Raw genomic sequence first — 18,560 nt, 5'->3', positions numbered from 1 at the left:
AGTTCACAAACTTTATAGTAGTGCAATACTAAACTGGCAGAGTGCCCCTTTAGACTAGAGGTGTTTAAAATTCAATCTTTCAGCTGACCATTTAGACTTTAATCAACTCAGTTACACCTTATCTAATCTGTAATGTTTTTAAAAATGAGCAGATGCAGCCAAGCAGTCTGACAGACACTGTGAGGTGTCTGTGCCAAAAATAACTTTTCCTTACTTTACTGTTCTCTGGCTTTCATTTCTATTTAACCACATTTCTTGCAGAAAGTCTAAGGGAACTTGTATGCACTAAAGCACCATGCATGCGCACCACAAAGTTTTAACACGACCCTAATCAACATAAAACGCACACACTTGTGTGTTATTACAACTCCTACTTAAAAAGTCATCAGACAAGGAGCGGGGGGGGGGCTTCGTTAAGGGTAGACATTACTTGTTCTCAGTCTTATGTAAGTGAGGTGCGTATAGAAGAGAGGGGGTTCGAAAGTAGACGTGCACAGTCACTGTGTGGCAACTGGTTATTTATAGCAGTCAGAAGAGCGATGATAGAAACTGAACTCACCACTTAAATATGTCTAAGCCTATATTCTCCTGTCTGAATCCAGTCTTTGTTTTCAGTCGTGAGCCGTGACTCTGCTGTGTAAGGCTGGGATTAGGGTGTGTTGCTTCAAATGCTTAACTTAACTAGTGTCTTAAAACGAGGATGAACATTAAGTATCACTGCAGAGAAAGTGACAACTGTGCACATCTGTGAAAAGCATCAACGCATGGACCCGTTTTGGAAAATCCCCTTTAAGACCTAAAGATACTGTTCCGTCTCACTGTCAAATCCACCAGATTTTCTTTGTCAGAGTGATATATACCAAGGATTTACAGATAAGGTTGCAGCTAATGATTATTTTCATTGTTTCTCAATTATTTGATTTAATGTTTGGTATTTAAAATTACAGTGAAAACAGTGAAAAATCTCAAACCCAATTTACCAAAGTCCGAGGTGAAGTCTTAAAATGTCTTGTTTTGTCAGTCTAAGTCCAAAAGATTCAGACACAGTTTCATATGATATAAAACAGAGAAAAGCAGGAAATCTTCATATTTCGGAGGCTGAAAACAGCATTTTATATCACTTTTGCATGAGAAATGACTTTAACCATTAATCAATGATGAATAAAACAGTCGGCAATTATTTTACTTTGAACTGATTTATCAGTTAGCCAGGTTGGACAATATAGCTTATCAATAATATCTCAATATTTTTAGGCTATTCCACAATACACAATATTTATCTTGATATGCATTTTGTCTAAAATAACATGCTGCCAATTCTCAAGTAGGCCAGTTGTCATGACATTACCTTAATATCAGTATTGCAATAATATTGTAGGTATGACAGTTTGCTTTCACAAAGAGAGATTTTTGATATAATCAGTCATTAGTAATGTTAACATATTGACTGAGTGAGTTAAGGCAAACAACAGACCAGTCTGGTAAGTTCAGAAAATGACATTACTTTACTGTTATGCAGCTTTTAAAACCAGAAAAAGACAGCATTTATGCCAGACCATGATATAATGAATCTAAGACAATATCTAGTCTTCTATCATGATAATCAATATAATATCGATACATAGTCCAACCCATAATATGTATCATGATACAGGGTTTATGATTCAATATATTGCGATATATTGCAACATTACAATGAAAGCAAGATGATAGATTGCTATTTTTAAATCTAATTTTAGGAAAATGTCATAGTATAAACAAAACACCACCATATGTATAAAATCAAAATGAAAAAAGTTGATTTGTTTAATGACAAATAAAAACACCACAAATCTTTGCATATATTGTGATACCACAATACAATGTTTTTGAGAATCAAAACAATATAACAAAGCATAACGTTGCAATACTAAAGTGTATATGCCAGACCGATATATTGATTGGCCGATACTATTGGCCTGATATCAGCCTATTACAGCTATATCAGTCTATCAGTATCGACAAATATGTTGTCTAAAATACAGCAATTTGAAAACTTTTTTGACAGAACAGTCTAAAGACTTTTATTTATTTATTAGGTCTATAGGGAGCCTTTTTATGTATTTTACATTTAATTTTAATATATAGGCATTTTTGGTTTTATTTGTGTTTATTTTACACTTACAGTTATTTATAATTATCAGAATGCCAGTGAAACAGGGTACCTGTTGTCATTTTGGACATTAAAGTTTATTGTTAAACTGTAAAATATCCTACCTTTGTTGCAATTGTTTGGTAACCGCATTGAAATTTCGGCAGATATATCATTATCAGACTTTTTTTTTTATCTTAAGCACTGTAACTGGCATCTGCCCAAAATCCAGTACCAGTCATACTCTATCGATTAGTTGACTTATTACTGCAGCTCTATTTTTCGAGTCAAAGATTAAACAACATTAAATAAGAGAATGGTCAGAGAGGCAGAAGCCTGTTTCTGTGGAGATACAGAGGAAAGCACAGCAGCTTCAACATCAAATAAAGCTCAAGTTCATCCAGCAAATTTGTACCATGTTTCCAACCAGAGCTTGGCAACAGTTTGAGCCTGTGATTGCAGTCATAACATATTTATTAGTCGTCAGTGAGCCCCTGCAGGCCACTCTCAGCATGCTACTGTCTGCTGTTACATAAACCCATGATTCATATTATACTTTTAGTCATATTACTCCTCTTCAAAATAAAATAAAGAATTCAAAATAAAAGAATTGGATTTGCTTCTATGGTTTGTTGTTGCACGCGCGCCGGGAGCAGACATAAAGCAGCCTGAATGATGCAAACAGGAAAAAAAAAAATTAAAGTCGCCTTTGTGTTTTCTTCCTCAGTGAACGCGGAAAGGCAGCAGCAGGCATGCACAACACAACATGTGAAAGTGTACTTTCACCAAGTGGAAAGTGGAATTTTGCACCAAATTACGGCCACAAAATCAGGGCGGTGCGTGCACCAGATTAAAGCGTAAAGTGTTGTATAAATAAAGACGCGTGTTTGGCGCTTAACGCTGCTTTATATTGACTCCAGGCAACACCCTGCAGGAAGCGCTCCACACACAGCTACTGTTGCTCTTTATATTAAACAGGTTAGTTTGTCAATGTTAATTTAAAAAAATGAAGAAACTAAGCATAAAGTCATTTAAAAGCAGTAAACTCACGCACGAGTATGCATTGCTTATTTTCTTACATTTTTTTTTTCTCTAATTAGGCTCCGAGCCGCTTTATTCTAATTAAATGAATAATGAGAATTAAACTACCCGCTTCCTGTCCGCCAAGTCAGAATTTAGGAAATCACATGCAGGTAATAAAATAAAGTAAAAGTAATGAATCTGTATGTAAATGTTGGGGTCTTACCTAATGTCTCAGAGAGGAGGACAGCTGTAGCAGGCGGAGGAGGAGGCGGACTAGTGGAGACAAGAGTTGGAGACCCTTCCCATTTAACAAGCAAGGAGTCTGAGTGGAAATTTCCATCTGCCATGTGATGATGGCAACTCCTGAAGCGTCATGTTACACCGCCAGGCGCTGCTGGGGGGGTCCCGGACCTCTCAATCACCCCCCCCCCCCCCCCCCTCCCCCTTCCTCCCCCTCACTCATCTGACAAGACGCCTAAAAACACGAGCGGGGTAAATGAACGCATCAGACCGCTCTGATCGTTCCGGTTTCTTCATCTTAAACATGTTACCTGGAGATGTAATAATCATTATGCATATTTATACTGGCTGAATGGTGTGTTTGCGACGTTTCAGATAAAATAAAAGGTTTGTTTAATGATTGTGGCCGTTTACTGACTGGGATCCTTTGTTTACATTCCGCCTGGCCACGTTGTAGGGAAAGAAAGGAACTCCACACTCCTCCTCATCCACTGCAATTATGGTTTAAAGGGGAAGTAGGGAGGAAAAAAGCAGTGGTGAAGGAAGTATTCACATCCTTTAATTTAATTTTAATTTAGTACCTTAAAGATACTTTGAGCACAGGTAATAGCCCTACATTCAAAAGTACTATAAGAAAAATGTACTCAAAGGCAACACTTTCTTAAAAAAGAAAAGTGGAACACTGTAGATTACAGCCCCCAATGCACTGCAGAATTTTTACAGTGTAATTAAAAAAAAAAAAAAATGCTGCACCAGCACAGTACCGATACATGCATAGTTACTTGGTAACAAGATGGAATAAAGCACCAATTCCTGATTTTACAAAGAATTAAACTTAGTATTTTTTTTAACTACTGGTAACCTATTCTAAAATTGCAAGAATGATGTATTGAGAAATTATTGAGAAGTTTGTAATGAATTAAAAAAAAATGTATAATGTTGTTAACTAGGTTCCTGTTCTATTATTACAGGGTTAGAATGATCTTCTGAGTAATTATCTGGATGTTTGTTATGAATTTGGAGACAATTTATACTGTAGTTATTTTTTAACTACTGGTTAGTATTATGTTATTACAGGGTAAGTATGACACTTTAGATTAAAGCCCACATCTCCTGTAGCTGCTATTGCAAATGTCCAGATAATTGCTCAGTATTTATGCTGTTTTTGTCTTATTTGGTCTTTTTCATTTGGTTGTCTCCTTTACATCTTGTTTGTCCTGTTACATTGTTTTCATTTTGTTACTTCTTGTTATGTCTTTTGTTACATCTCTTAGTTTTCTTGTCTTGTTGCATCTTTTCATCTTCTTATGTGTTGTTACATCTTGTTACATTATTTCCGTCTTGTTATGTCTTTTACATCTTTTTCATTTTTTCCCATCTTGTTACTTTGTCTTTTGTCGTTGTTTCTGTCTTGTTACGTCTTTTAGATTGTTTTATTGCATCCATTATTTTTGATATGCGTTGATGCACACACAATTATACATCTTTTCTATGTCTTTGGTCTTGGTGTTGGGATGGTGGCATGCAATAATGCAAAATAAAAATAACCAACAATTCCCCTCAAGTAACGAGTCATAACATTACATAGTGACAAGATATTTGTGTTAAAATGTAGGTAGTACAAAAGTAACAAGTTGTCTGAAAAATAAATAAACCAGGAAAGTACAGATACATGAAAAAAACAACTAAATTTGTACTTAGTTACTTTCCATCTCTGACCAAGATTCATTGCATGTGAGCTTCTAACGCCCATGTTGCTGTGTATAAACACCCTACTTATAGATATTACAGTCCATTTACCAGCATCAGCAGTGACTTCTCTGAGAACTGACAGGCTCCCTACCTGGTTAATGGACCAAAGGAGATCCTAGATGATGCAATAAATATTATTGAGAGGTGTGTTATACAGGTTGTCACATCTGGTTGAAGACACTGCCACCGGATGCAGTTCTGCTACCACCAACTAACCAATCCCACCGTAAGCCGATTTGTTGTGGCTACAAGAATGGTTGCAGAAATTGCTGAAACCAAGATGGCTGCATGTCAGTCCACAGACCTCTTTGTGCCACCTGACTCTAATGCCCCTTTCGACGTAATGCTTTTTCAGTGGTGGTGCTAGTTCAACTTATGAACCATCTGAGTACTGGCTTGCTTTTCCACAGGCTAGAGAGCAAAGTTATTACGAACTGCATTCACCTCCGGTTTCCTAGCAACACTAACTTCAAGCAGTTCACACTCCAACACAGTAGGGGGCGGTAATGTGCTGTAATGCTTGTTGCCACTCACAATAAAAAGGAAGAAAAAGAAGCACAACAACTTCTAGATTCTTTTTAACTATTACTAACTACCACTGCTCACTGAATGAATGATTACCTCTTCCATCACCAGCACACTGATCACAATGAAGTGCGTTCAAGCAAGACATGACCTTATCATCACTGAATGCTGTGTTCTCAACCGGTGTTACATTATATTTGGTAACACATTAGATTATGTGACCTGGGTGTAAGATCTCTCAGTAATTCAAGTGCCATGCCATAGCAAATGCTCTATGCTAGTATCTGCCATGACCTAATGTCCAAATTTGTCTAAATATATTAAGCTATATATGTGCGAAATTTGATGCTTTATCACAAAACGAACAGGTTAGCTATGTTGCGCCACTAGCATAATTATATGTGTGTTACTTATGCACCTCTGTACTTTTTTAAATTAAAAATCATTATTATTTCTGTTTCATTAAGACGGCACATCGATGGCACACTCTTCCATCTTGGAATTTCACTTTGTGTCTAATGTTCTCTGCTATTTCCTCCTCCTGTATGTACAGGGTGGAAAGAGGAAGCTGGCGTTAACTTGTCAACATCCTCCCACAGTTTTCACCTCTCTCAATGCCAACAGGCTTGTGATGTGACACACATCATTTCCTGTAGGATGTTCAAATACATGATTAACAGTTCACTCCCCTTCCGACCTACATGTTCTTAGATGAGCTGTGCTGTGTTCTCAGTGTACTTAAACAGACTAAAATCACACTCTGCTCATCCAGTTTTTATTCCCATGTTGGATTATAGGCTGGAGCAAACATCAATTAAATAGGGAACAGTTATCTTAAGATATGATATTAAGGGGATAGTTCAGATTATTTGAAGTGAGGTTGTTTGAGGTACTTATCAATAGACAGTGTATTACCCAGAGGTGGGGTCATCTCATGTCTTTGCACTCAAACCCCAAGACAAGAAAGTCCTGAGTCAAGACAAGTCCTAAACTTTGAGTTTCAAGTCCAAAACATGTCATAATGTAACAGTGAGTTTCCAGCCTCATTAATTTACCAAGTTACTTAACTGTTAAGATAACCTTAGCTAAGCATTAGCTTGGTTAACATGTTAATACTAGCCTCAACTTAGTGTTCTCTGTGTCCTATAGCTTGTTTTTTGTTGATGACCTCGTAGTCATTGCATGTGAACAAAGTCATCTTTGGTGTGATGTTTTTTCCAGCTGGCTCTCAGTTACATAACGTTAGTTCTTTGCGGTTCTCTACTGCAACTTGATTGGATGCTGTTGGGTTGGTTCAAAGAAAGTGGATCTGGGGAATTAAGTGTTGACTTGCTACAAAAGAATAGCATTTTACGTTAGTTGATTCAAAAAATTAATTTAAGGGAATCACACTTTTTAAATAACAAGTTTGCGAGATTAGTGATAAATCCAAGTTAGTTTGGATTGACTGAAGTTACACAATAACACAATGTGTGAAGTCATCTTCAAAGACTTGGGATCCTCTGCAGGAGTTTCTGACAGTCACGGTAGCTAAACGTCAATGTGTTTATTGAGCAGTCAGGAAAATACATTCGTCATAGCCTTTGAAGTCTCATATTCAGTAGAAGTTTTCAGAGAAAAGCACATGTAATAGTGCTGCACTGATCAGGAACAGTTTGTCATCAATTCTGATGTTTTTCTCTTGTAATTTTCATCATTGCAGCGAGTCAATATTCAGCTTAAGATTCCTCTCACATGTTTATTTTTTTTGAAAAGTCAAGGTAATCTTGAACACTACACACATTGGGGTTTTTATGCATTCTTCTGTGACCAGCTTTATTCCTAATTGTAAAACTTTATATGAATTAGATCTGATGGTGTCCCTGAGATTAGGTGTTTGATTGTCCATCATAATTAGAAACCAATTAAGCTATGAATGTGAGTCACATCATCAGAAAGGTTAAACAGGTGTGTTTTGGAGCAGCAGCTGGAGACTCAGAGGGAACTTCGTCCCGCTGATCCAAACAGACATGCGTAGGTGGGAGTGAAGAGTGAAACAGCTGTGAACATTGAGTGTGCATCATATCATATTCCAACACTGTTTGACACACATGCCTGTGTAGTGAAAAGCTGACATATGATGGTGTTTTTGTTTTTTGTTTTTTTTTTTAAGATTTTTGGGGGCTTTTATTGTCTTTATTAGATAGGCACAGCCAATGAGAGACAGGATAGGGATGAGAGAATGAGCGAACTACATGCAGCAAAGTGCCACAGGCTGGAATCGAGGAGAGCTACTTGGGTGCCTTGGGATATGATTTTATTTTACTTTTTCCAGTTATGGGTTATTACGGTGTTACACAGGTCCTGCATTATCCAGATTTCTATGACACATAATGTGGACAGGGTCCTGTGTCCCCCAGTTCTACATATGTGCTCTCCCAGCATCCTACGTTTCCAGCATCCTATGTTCCATGGGTCTTATGTTCCCAGCATCCCATTTTCCAAGGGTCATAACTTTGATGGATCCTGTGTTCTGAGGGTCTTATGTTCCCAGCGTCCTGTGTTCCATGGGTCCTATGTTTCCAGTGTTCTTTGTTTCACAGGTCATATGTTCCCACGGTTCTGTGCTCTCAGCATCTATTTTTCCAGCATCCTATGTTCCAAAGGCTGTATAATCCAAAGGTCCTATGTTCCCAGTGTCCTGTGTTCCAAGGGTCCTGTGTTTCCACAGTCTTATGTTCCCAGCGTTCTATGTTCCCAGAGTCCTGTGTTCCTAGGTTCTTATGTTTCCAGCATCCTATGCCCCAAGAGTCCTATGTCCCCAGCGTCCTATGTTCCAAGGGTCCCATGTTTTCACGGTTCCATGTTCCGAGCATCATATGTTCCCAGGATCCTATGTTCCAAGGGTCTTATTTTCCCAAGGTCCTCTGTTCCAGCATCCTATGTTGGGTTCCTAGGGTTTAGCATAGAATATAGGACCATGTGAGCATAGGACCTTGGAAACTTAGGACCCTGGGAGCAGAGAACCCTGTCAACGTATATACAGTCCCAACCTTCACTGCATATAAAGCATGCTGGGATGGAAAGTAAAACATCATCTGTGTGTTTCTAGAAATTATGGGATGACATTGTATCATCTGATGGAAAAGACAAAAGAAGGATATGACTGAACCTGTTAAAGAACCTGTGAAACCTGCCACTGAGTTTCAGCACCCGGTTGCTCCATCAACACACTCTTTAATGAGTCTCCACAATACAAAAAAATACACAAGTTGGATGTTTCGGGGAGTTGTCTCGTGTTCTGAATCACAGAAATCACAGAAACTCAGTAAAGCATCTCACATGAGAGGAGGCTTCCTTCAGCTGACAATGATTAAATACTCCAACACTGTAAGTAATCAGGTTTAGATTCAGTCGCCAGGTCGCCAGAAGGAGTATATCACTAATTATGAGTGGTCATCATCTGTCCATCCATCATAGGTCTTCCATACATACTCTATGTAACCAAATAGCTCTCCTTGTGTTTGTGCATCTATGTCATCTTCCTTTAAATGTTTTTTGTCATTCTAGCTTGTGGCATGATGTTCAGTTTCTGTGTAGCAACAAGTTAATAGTGTGGACTGTTATTGCATGTTAGCTGATGTTCCACGAGCTGCATATCTGAGGCTGAGATACTGAACTGTGTGTGCGAACTAGGTGAAACTTGGCTCACAAAGCCGGGTGACCTAGTTAGCTAAAATAGAAAATGCCTTGAGAGGTGAGAGGCTTGAAGGTGGTGATGACATGGTGGCACCACACTTTATTGATTATTTTCAGATTCAGTATATGATGTCTTTGGAGGGAAAAGCTGTTCACGAAGTTTTGCAAAGAAATGCAGCAGAAAAGTTGAAGTGAACAAGTTGAATTTTAACACTAAGTTTGGTTGTAAATCTTTGGAAGATCATGATGAGATTCAGGCATTTTAATTTTAAAGATGGCTGCCCACATATACTATTGATGCGTTGCATTAACCTCGAAAGTTGGAGCTGGGAATAGCGTGACACCCGAGTTGGTGGTGTTCCAGTTAACATGTCAGAAAAAAAAAAAACAGTAAACAAGTGTGAAAACGAAGATGGATGCCACCAGCCACCATTGTTACGCTAACCAGCTTATGATCAAAAACTAGCAAGACAGCAACTTTGCTGCCTTATAATCTTGTCCTCCTGGCAGTTCAAAGCTTCTGTGCTAATGATGTAAACACCAAAACTCTCAAGTCCATACATAGTTAGCTAGCTGCACAGCTAACTAAGCTAACTAGGTTATGGCAGATATTGTTGTTTGCAGTACCTGCTGGTAACAACACATTTTACACATTCATACAAACACGCCTGCAACATGGCAACAGAAGGAACTTGGACTGCACTGTTTGTATGACTGATTTAATGAGACAAATAAAGACATCAGCCATCTTGGATTTTGCGGTCAGGGTTGGTGAGGTTCATCCAACTTTCCGACTTGGAAATCCAACTTCAGGGGCGATGCAGTTGAAATTTGCGACTTCAAACTTGAAAATTCCGACTTTCCAGTACAAATGTAATGCAACATGTGCCCGTTTGTTTGTAAAGAAAAAGAGGAAATTCTGAATGCCTGTAACATTGTTTTTTATTAACAATAAATCAAGTGTTTAGCCTATGTTTAGTAATAATAAAACATTGTATTTATGTGTAATTGTAATGTAACTTGGGTTGAAGGGTACAATTGTAACATAATGTGATTTTGGTGAAACTGGATCATATTTTATGGAAAAAGTGTCATCTGCTTTTCCTGATGGACAGATAGCTTTATTGGTTGCTATAGTACTATAGAAGTAACTGCTGCTAACTATATCTGCTGCAACCTAGTTAGCTTAGTTAGCTGTGCCTCAAGCTAACTGTGTGGAAATGGGAGCGTTGGTGTTGACATCACTAGCACTGGATCTTTAGACTGCCAGGAAGAGGAGGTTTAAATAAATTACCATTTCCAGCACTTTCGTACATAAATCAGATATAATTTATATGCTTTTATAATGTTGCACTCAATACTTACAGTATACAGTAAGATAAGATTGTATAAATGATGTTGTATGATGTATGCAATTTTAATAATACTAAAGTTACAAAGTTTTAGTATTAATGAATAATAATAAAATTATTAGCATGTTTACTGTTTGTCTTAACAGTGAAATGACCTGAAGGTCATAAGGTAATAACCTGAAAAGTCCTCACGTGCATGAACATGTGTTTCTTCCAGAGTCAGTCACTGTGTTTTAGCCCTTTAACCTCTCACAATAAAGATAATCAGGAATCAGTGACCTCACATGAGCTCTTTACCAAAATTACATTTGACCTACATGATTAAAGAAGCAATCAAGGTGCTTCTGGCCATGTGATTGTGGATTATATAGATTTTTTTTTTGTCACTTTTGCCTTTGTATTACAAACTTTGTCTTGCTGCTGTTGGTAATTCATTTGATTTAATCTTCAGTTGCATATCCAATTGCAGTGGAGAAGGTCTTTTCTGCTCCACAAAACTTCACTTTTCACCAAGCATGTGAACTTCACGAGACATCGTAAAATCTTGTCATCTTGGACATCATGTAGTCTGTGGCTCACTAACTATATTAAAGACTGAGTCACACAGTTTTTAACGTCAGCACGTCCACAATTAAACAATAAACTGCAGTTTAGTCAACATAACTAGGCGGAATTTAAATACTTACAACTAATACTAAGTTTAACAACTGGAAAACATCCATCAGCTGTGCAAGGATGCTGTGAGGGCACAACAGTCTCTGGTTTGTGTGGGAGACAGGTCTGGACTGCAGGCAGGACAGTCTTGTACTTCAACTCTTTTACTATGAAGCCACACTGTTATAACACCTGCAGAACGTGTCTTGGCATCGTCTTCCTGAATTAAGCAGAACATTTCTGAAAATCGCGTCGTCTGAATGGGAGCATATGTTGCTCCAAAACATTTGTGAACCTTTCAGCATTAATGGGGCCACAGATGTTCCAGTTACCCATGATGCCATGGGCACTATTCACCCATCATACCATCACAGATGCTGGATTATGAAGTTAGCGCTGTGGTAACAATCTGGATGGTCTTGTCTTGCATTTGTAGATGCAGTGACAAACTGTGTTTACTGACAACGGTTTTCTAAAGTTTTCCTGAGCCCATGTACTATCCTGTGAGCTTTTAATGACACCTGAGGGGTCAAAGGTCATGGACAATCAATGCTGGTTGGCCTTGTCACTGGCATGCAGAGATTTCTTTTAATGATGTTCTTTTAAACAGATTGTAAATGGTGAAAAGCCAAACTTAATCGATTATTAATTGACTATTACATTAATCGCCAACTATTTTGATGACTGACAAATCATTTTGAGTCATTTTTCTTAAAGTATAAAATGTTCATATTTTCTGATTTCAGCTTCTTAAATGTGAATACTTTGTGGTGTCTTTGGTCCTCTTTAACAGTAAAGTGACTGTTTTTGAGTTAAGGACAAAATAAGACATTTGAGGATGTAATCCTGGGCTTTGGAAAGAATATTTTTCAAACATTTGATGGACCAAACAACAAATCAATGAACTGAGAAAATAATCAACAGATTAATCTGTAAAGAAAATAATCATTTCTTGCAGGTGGCGACATCAGACCTGCTCTCTGTGGTCCAAAACCCAAATGAGTTGTAGAAGCAGGCCTTGATGACTGGTCCACTGAAATAACGTCCGTTCAGAATCAGATCCACCACGGTTGCAGAGGAGAGACAAGTCAGGTCAGACTGTCCTCGAGTACACAGATAAACCTTTCAGTAGGATTAGTACTGCCATATTACAGTATACCTCTACATCTGCCTTAAAGTACAATAACAGGGTCAGACGTTCTATCATATAAAACAGTGCAATAGTTTCATGGTGGATTTTTTCTCCTAACCTCCAAGGCAGAGGCCTCTTGTTCTAAGAAGAAATGTTTTGATTCATGTGGGACAAACTGTCGAGTGATGACTGTTTTCTCTAAGTGTTGGTGATAAAAAACGAGAAAAAACATTTGCTTTGGCTCTCACACTTCTGAGAAAAAAAGGATAAATATGACATCAGTGTTGTTTCTCAGAATTGTTGCCTGTGTGCCAACATAAAGTAAAGTTTGCACATACACACACGGTGGTGGACAGAAATGAACTACATATGATTAAACTAGTAGTTTAACTTAATTTTACAGTAGCTTGCTAGTTCAACTAGACTAGTTAAAGGATAAATTCAGTGATAAAGTCAGTGTTGATTGTGAATATAATCAACTGAAGAAAAACATTCCTCTGTGTGTTATATCGACTGAGAAAGCTGAGTTCTCCTGCCTTGCTGCCAGTGCCTACATGTCCCTGGATGCATTGTGTGCACCCACGCCCATGTTACGGTTTATCACCACCCTTGCCTATAGCTAGGGTTGGCGAAAACATAGCGTCAGGTAAACAAAAATACGAAGAGAAGAGAAATCTAAAATAGCCTGTAGTTCTTCTTTAACATCAGTGACAAAACTGTGACATCACTAGATGCAGGAAGAACAGACTTTGCAGCTGGATAAATCAACTTTCTCTGTCAATAAAGCAGCACTGAGAAATTTACTGCTTCAATTGACTACATTTACCATCAACTCTGGTTTGACATCTCCATGAAAAGTGCCAAATTTGAGTTACTACTGAAACTACAAACAATAAAAAGGTAAGCAATGTTTTCCTCTTTATTTTACCATTGTTTCTCTACTGTAAGTGAACCTTCTTTGGGAGATGTTAGTCTTTAGGTCTTTCTGCCCAAAGTGCCAAAAAGCTTTCTGGCAGAAAGGCTTTAGGAAGTCAGGACATGTAGTATAAAGAGCAAGACTTTCAGCAGTAAGATGAGATAGATGAAATGGGTTCAACGCTGGACTTTCATCCAGGAAACAACTGACGTTTGAATCCAGTTTAAGGCAATATTTTTCTGTCTTCAACTGAGAAATCTGGATGTAGTTTCTTAGTTAGACACCTAAGTGACAATAAGGTATTACAGTATAGTACAGAGTATTAGCTTTAGTTCACCAACGTAGATTTCTTTCTAGGGCAGCTTTGCTTCTTTCAGTTCGAAGTAACTGGTAGCTTGCAAAGTCACGCTTTAAAGTTGCTTCCCCAACACTGCACACACACACACACACACACACACACACACACACACACACACACACACACACACACACACACACACACACACACACATACACCAAGCTAAATGAAAACAGTGTCCATTCTGTCTTCAGTCAGCACATTTCATGCAATACGTTTCACTCCACTGCCTTGGAGTTAGAAACTCTATTGCAGCATTAATTTAATCCTTAGTTGCATAACTGATTGCAGTTTTTCTGCTCCATAAAACTTTTCACCAGGCAGTAAAATCTCATCAAAGTTGGAATATTGTGTAAAACGTAAATAAAAACAGAATGCAACAAGATCTGCAGGTCAGTTTAGACTTGTATTCAACTGAACACAGTACAAAGACAAAATATATAATGTTCAAAATGATAAAACGAATTGTTTTTTTGTAAATACACATTAATTCTGAACTTGACGCCTGCAAGATACTTCAAAGAAGTTGGGAGAGATGCAAGAAAAGACTGAGAAAGTTGTGGAATGCTCAAAAAACACCTGTTTGGAACATTCCACAGGTTAACTGGCAACAGGTGATAACATCATGAGTCATGTGATTCACATTTTGTGAAAGACTGCATGGGCAAATATTTCAACCGCTTAAGAATGTTCTTCAACACAAAACTGCAGGAATTTAGGGATTTTGCCATCTACAATCCATAATATCATAAAAAAAAATATCTGAGAACCCAGAGAAATCTCTGCACACAAGTGGCAAGGCCAGAAACTGAAGTGAAAACAACATATCAACTTTTCTGGGGTTCGATTTTGTCTGAGGTGGACTGATGCAAAGTGGAAAAGTGTGCTGTGGTCTGATGAGTCCATATTTCAGATCATCGTGTCCTCCAGGCTAAAGAGGACCATCCAGATTGTTTACAGCGCTAACTTCAAAAGACAGCATCTGTGATTATATGATGGGTGAGATAGTAGCCATGGCATTATGGGTAATTGTCACATCTGTGAAGGCACCATTACTGCTGGAAGGTAAATACAGGTTTTGGAGTGACATATGCTGCCATCTAGACGATGTCTTTTTCAGACGTCCCTGCTTATTTCAGCGAGACAATGCCAAGACACATTCTGTACATGTTATAACAGCGTGGCTTCGTAGTAAAAGAGCTGAGGTACTAGACTGTCCTGCCTGCAGTCCAGACCAGACCTGTACAGTAACTGCCCAGTGATTGCTGGTGTTTCCCTCGATAACAGAGTCAAATTTGCACGTCGACATGCAATCAAACCAGCAGCAGCCTTCCTGCCCACTCTGGTCAAACAGAGCTGAACTTGATAGTCTGAACTCGAGTGTAATACTGACAAACAGCGCTTACATAAACTTCAGACTGGGACACGTACCTGTTACTGGGGAATAACTCCCATTGAGCAAACCAGTCAAACAAAAGCTCTCGTTATGTAACTGGCACAGAAATGACACAACTGAGTAAATTTCTCCTCTTGTTTGAATGAGAACTTGACTTTACTGCGCATGAACTGTCACAGACAAAGAACAAAAAGTGAGATTTACACAGAAAAATTGAACCTCTAAGCCTGGTGGTGCCTCGCTTACAGTCATGAAGAAAAGAATGGTGCAATCACTGTTTTCTAGATAATAACTGCATCCGTGTTTTGCTGTGGTTTGATGGACACGCAGCACAGGAGGCTGAATGCTCAGACTCAGTGTACTGTGTTTTTGTTCAGTCCAACATCTGTCTGCTTTATTTAGACTAAAAAAGAAGTGCTCAACTGTCAGTGGGTGAGAGCGCAGACCCTCACAAAGACCCTTCACCTTTTACAAGTGGATGTTTATCCAGATGGGTGTTATTTTGACCACGGGAGCAAAGACAGTCTAAGAATAGCCTTAAGTCTCTGAACTACGACAGTCTCCGCTGTACATGTTGGTCAATCCATCTGTGTTGAGTGAAAAAATGATGAGGTGCATTTATGTCAAGGAACAGTAAAGTGCCTTTTTTCAACTTTTATCCACCCAGAGTGGGTTAGTCGAGCATGAATACCCCTTTTCAATAGCATCACGCCTCACCCTCCTGCAGGTACAAACCTTCAGTTTGTCTGCACAGCCACAGTCTATGTGGGTATATTTGAAACACCGAGTGCAGGAGAGTACTGGCCACCTAAAACTGACTTAATAGAAAATAATTCAGAGTGGTTATTATAAATGTACACTACTGTTTTTGTGTTTTGACAGAAATGTAATACCACCTGAATTACATTTTTCCATCCTTCCATTAGATAATTACTGCAGTGCTTAATGTGTTTCAGCTGGTAATAAGTTATTTAACCCTAACTGATGCAGTGAGCAGCTTCTCATTTCTTAAACAAACATGTCAGAAGACATATCCTGTGGTCAAGGAAAAGATGTGACTCTGTTTCAGAGGGGTCAAATTATTGACCTGCATCAAGCAAAGAAAACAACTAAGGAGACTGATGAAACTACTAAAACTGGCTTAAGAACTGTCCAACACATTATTAAAACCTCATCATCTTCAAGGAACACGTTGAGGACATTTCATCAAACTATCCAAAACATACACTTGGACTCAAGGATGAACTGATTACAGTCTTTTTTGGCCATAACTTAACAATTCATATGCTAATTATGACAAAACTTCCCACAACTGTCTAATAGGATAAAATGATGTTGCCATGACGTTTTGTATCTAAAAGGTCAAAGATCAACTTCAGGAACAGGGGAGACAGAGTTGGTGACAGCCGTCTTTGATACTAACCTTGAAACTGAGGTGATTGTGTAGATCTGTGCTGCTGGGTTGAATGAAGTAGATTTCATAGCTTCTTTGTATCTATGCCCAAAAAAAAACAGTATCAGTCAGGCTCTAGATAAGAACCGATGTCTACATCATCTTTTCCAATAGTCTTGGTTTCTGCCTTTCCAAACTGGAAAGGACAGATGGATAGATGGATGGATGGATGGACGATAGTCTTGTGAATGTAGCCTAATATGATCACAGGACCTCTGTGTTTTGTGAAATATGGTAGATAATTTGCGGTGAAACTTTAACTTAACACATTACAGACGTAGCAGACTGGGATGGGATTAAGATCACAGATGACCTCTTTACTACTAGAGGTCGTCAGGTAACACCGGTCCTCTGCGAATAGGACTAAGGAGTCAAAAATAGTAATTAAATGTATTGCACATGAGCAGCAAGTGGAGATGAACCTGTAGCTTCTTTATCAGGAAGAATCACTGACATGTCTCAGTATGCGGGAATGTCTTTGCCCTTTCACATTGTGAAAGCCAAGCTGAGGACGCTGACGTGCCCCTTCTTATCTCAAACAAGTCAAACCAGTGTGTTTGCAAACATACACAGATTTATGACAAACTTTACCCCACATACACGTTAAATAGGTGCGGTTTGCCACAAGACTGACATGTAGGAAAATTACAGGAAACCATCACAGGTTTTAATTGTTTTCTGAATTGTCACAATGTGTTAAACCCCACTAATCTGTCATCCACAGTGAATTAAAGCAAATTCTGAAAACAATTTCTGGACAAAATTGTATTTTGAGGCGTTTTTTATTTTTTATTTTTATTCTTCAATCATGCTGGGAAAATTTTAAATGATTATGAGCCAGCCTTCTGCTCAGTTAATTTTTTCCTCAAATTAAATTTGATAGTGACAGCTGAAGATGTGACTGGAAAGCAGAGAGAGAGAGAGAGAGAGAGGATGACATGCAGGAAATTGACCACAGGTTGGAGTCGAACCTGCGGCGCTTCTTTGATTTAGAAGGGCTACAGAATTGACATGTTCAGGTTGAGACACATCTGATAGCACTACTATACAATTAATTTGTTGATAAATAGCGCTTGAGCAATCCTCCTGCATTTTTAAACAGGACGTGAGACGGCTATAGCTTACCCTGCTTATACCTGAATAAATCATGTTTTTATTAAAATCCAATGGAGTTAACGGAAATCAGAGCTAACTTTAAAAGGCAAACATTTTTATATATTAAAAAAAACAATTTTAAGATAAAGATGATTATCTTTATCCTCTATCTGTAGGTATTGTTAGCTTTAGATTTTGAAGGCCTTCAAAATTGTTTGAAGTTGTGAAACTCTGGCTGTCTTCAGACACAGAGAAAAATAAACAAATAAAATTCAATTTAATTAAAAAAAAGTTAAAGCAAACCAAAACATTTAATTTTTCACCAAAAACATTGGACTTAGAGTGTTGATACTGATAATTTGAAATGTTTTTTTAAAGACATGATTTGTCCTGATTTTGTTTTGCAAGTGACAATTTGAAGAATATTGTTTCAAAATGTGCACCAGCCAGTGTCAATTCAATATTTGACAAAACAATTGCTGTTGTAGATGAATTGTATTGTGTAATTGTGAATTGTAGATGTTGATATGAACAGTGTATTGTGTCTGCATCATTTATGGAAGAAACCTAACACTTGTTGCACATGTCAGGTTCCAATACAATGTCCTACTCAGAGTGTCTAGCCATGACATTCCTGTTCGTGAATCCTCTGAGCCCTCCTTTGCCCCCCCCCATGCCAGGGCGACAATACAATACTGAAAGGCCTCGACATAATTTCCCAATTCTTCCGCTTCTCTGCCCCAGCTATTAATTTCAGAGGCTTGTTACATAAGGTATTATGCAATATGTTTTTCCTATGTCTGTTTTTCTGGCCCCTAGCTCGCTAATGGGTCTGGGGGCAGGTTTTTGGTGGCC

At 38.3% G+C, this 18,560-nt stretch overlaps 1 protein-coding gene across 1 annotated transcript in view; it reads right to left on the bottom strand.

Annotated features, from left to right (window-relative positions):
* The window catches only part of slc38a4 (solute carrier family 38 member 4), a 47,234-nt gene extending 43,719 nt beyond the window's left edge, over positions 1 to 3,515 (bottom strand). The window contains exon 1 of the mRNA XM_084710571.1: positions 3,378 to 3,515. The gene's annotated coding sequence lies outside the window, so the exon portion shown is untranslated. The remainder of the gene's footprint in view (positions 1 to 3,377) is intronic.
* Positions 3,516 to 18,560: the final 15,045 nt, after the last annotated feature.

The sequence above is a fragment of the Lutjanus erythropterus genome, chromosome 22 (genome assembly GCF_056507025.1).
Source record: "Lutjanus erythropterus isolate fLutEry1 chromosome 22, fLutEry1.hap2, whole genome shotgun sequence".
Classification (NCBI taxonomy): domain Eukaryota; kingdom Metazoa; phylum Chordata; class Actinopteri; order Lutjaniformes; family Lutjanidae; genus Lutjanus; species Lutjanus erythropterus.
This window is presented reverse-complemented; position numbering and strand designations above follow the sequence as displayed.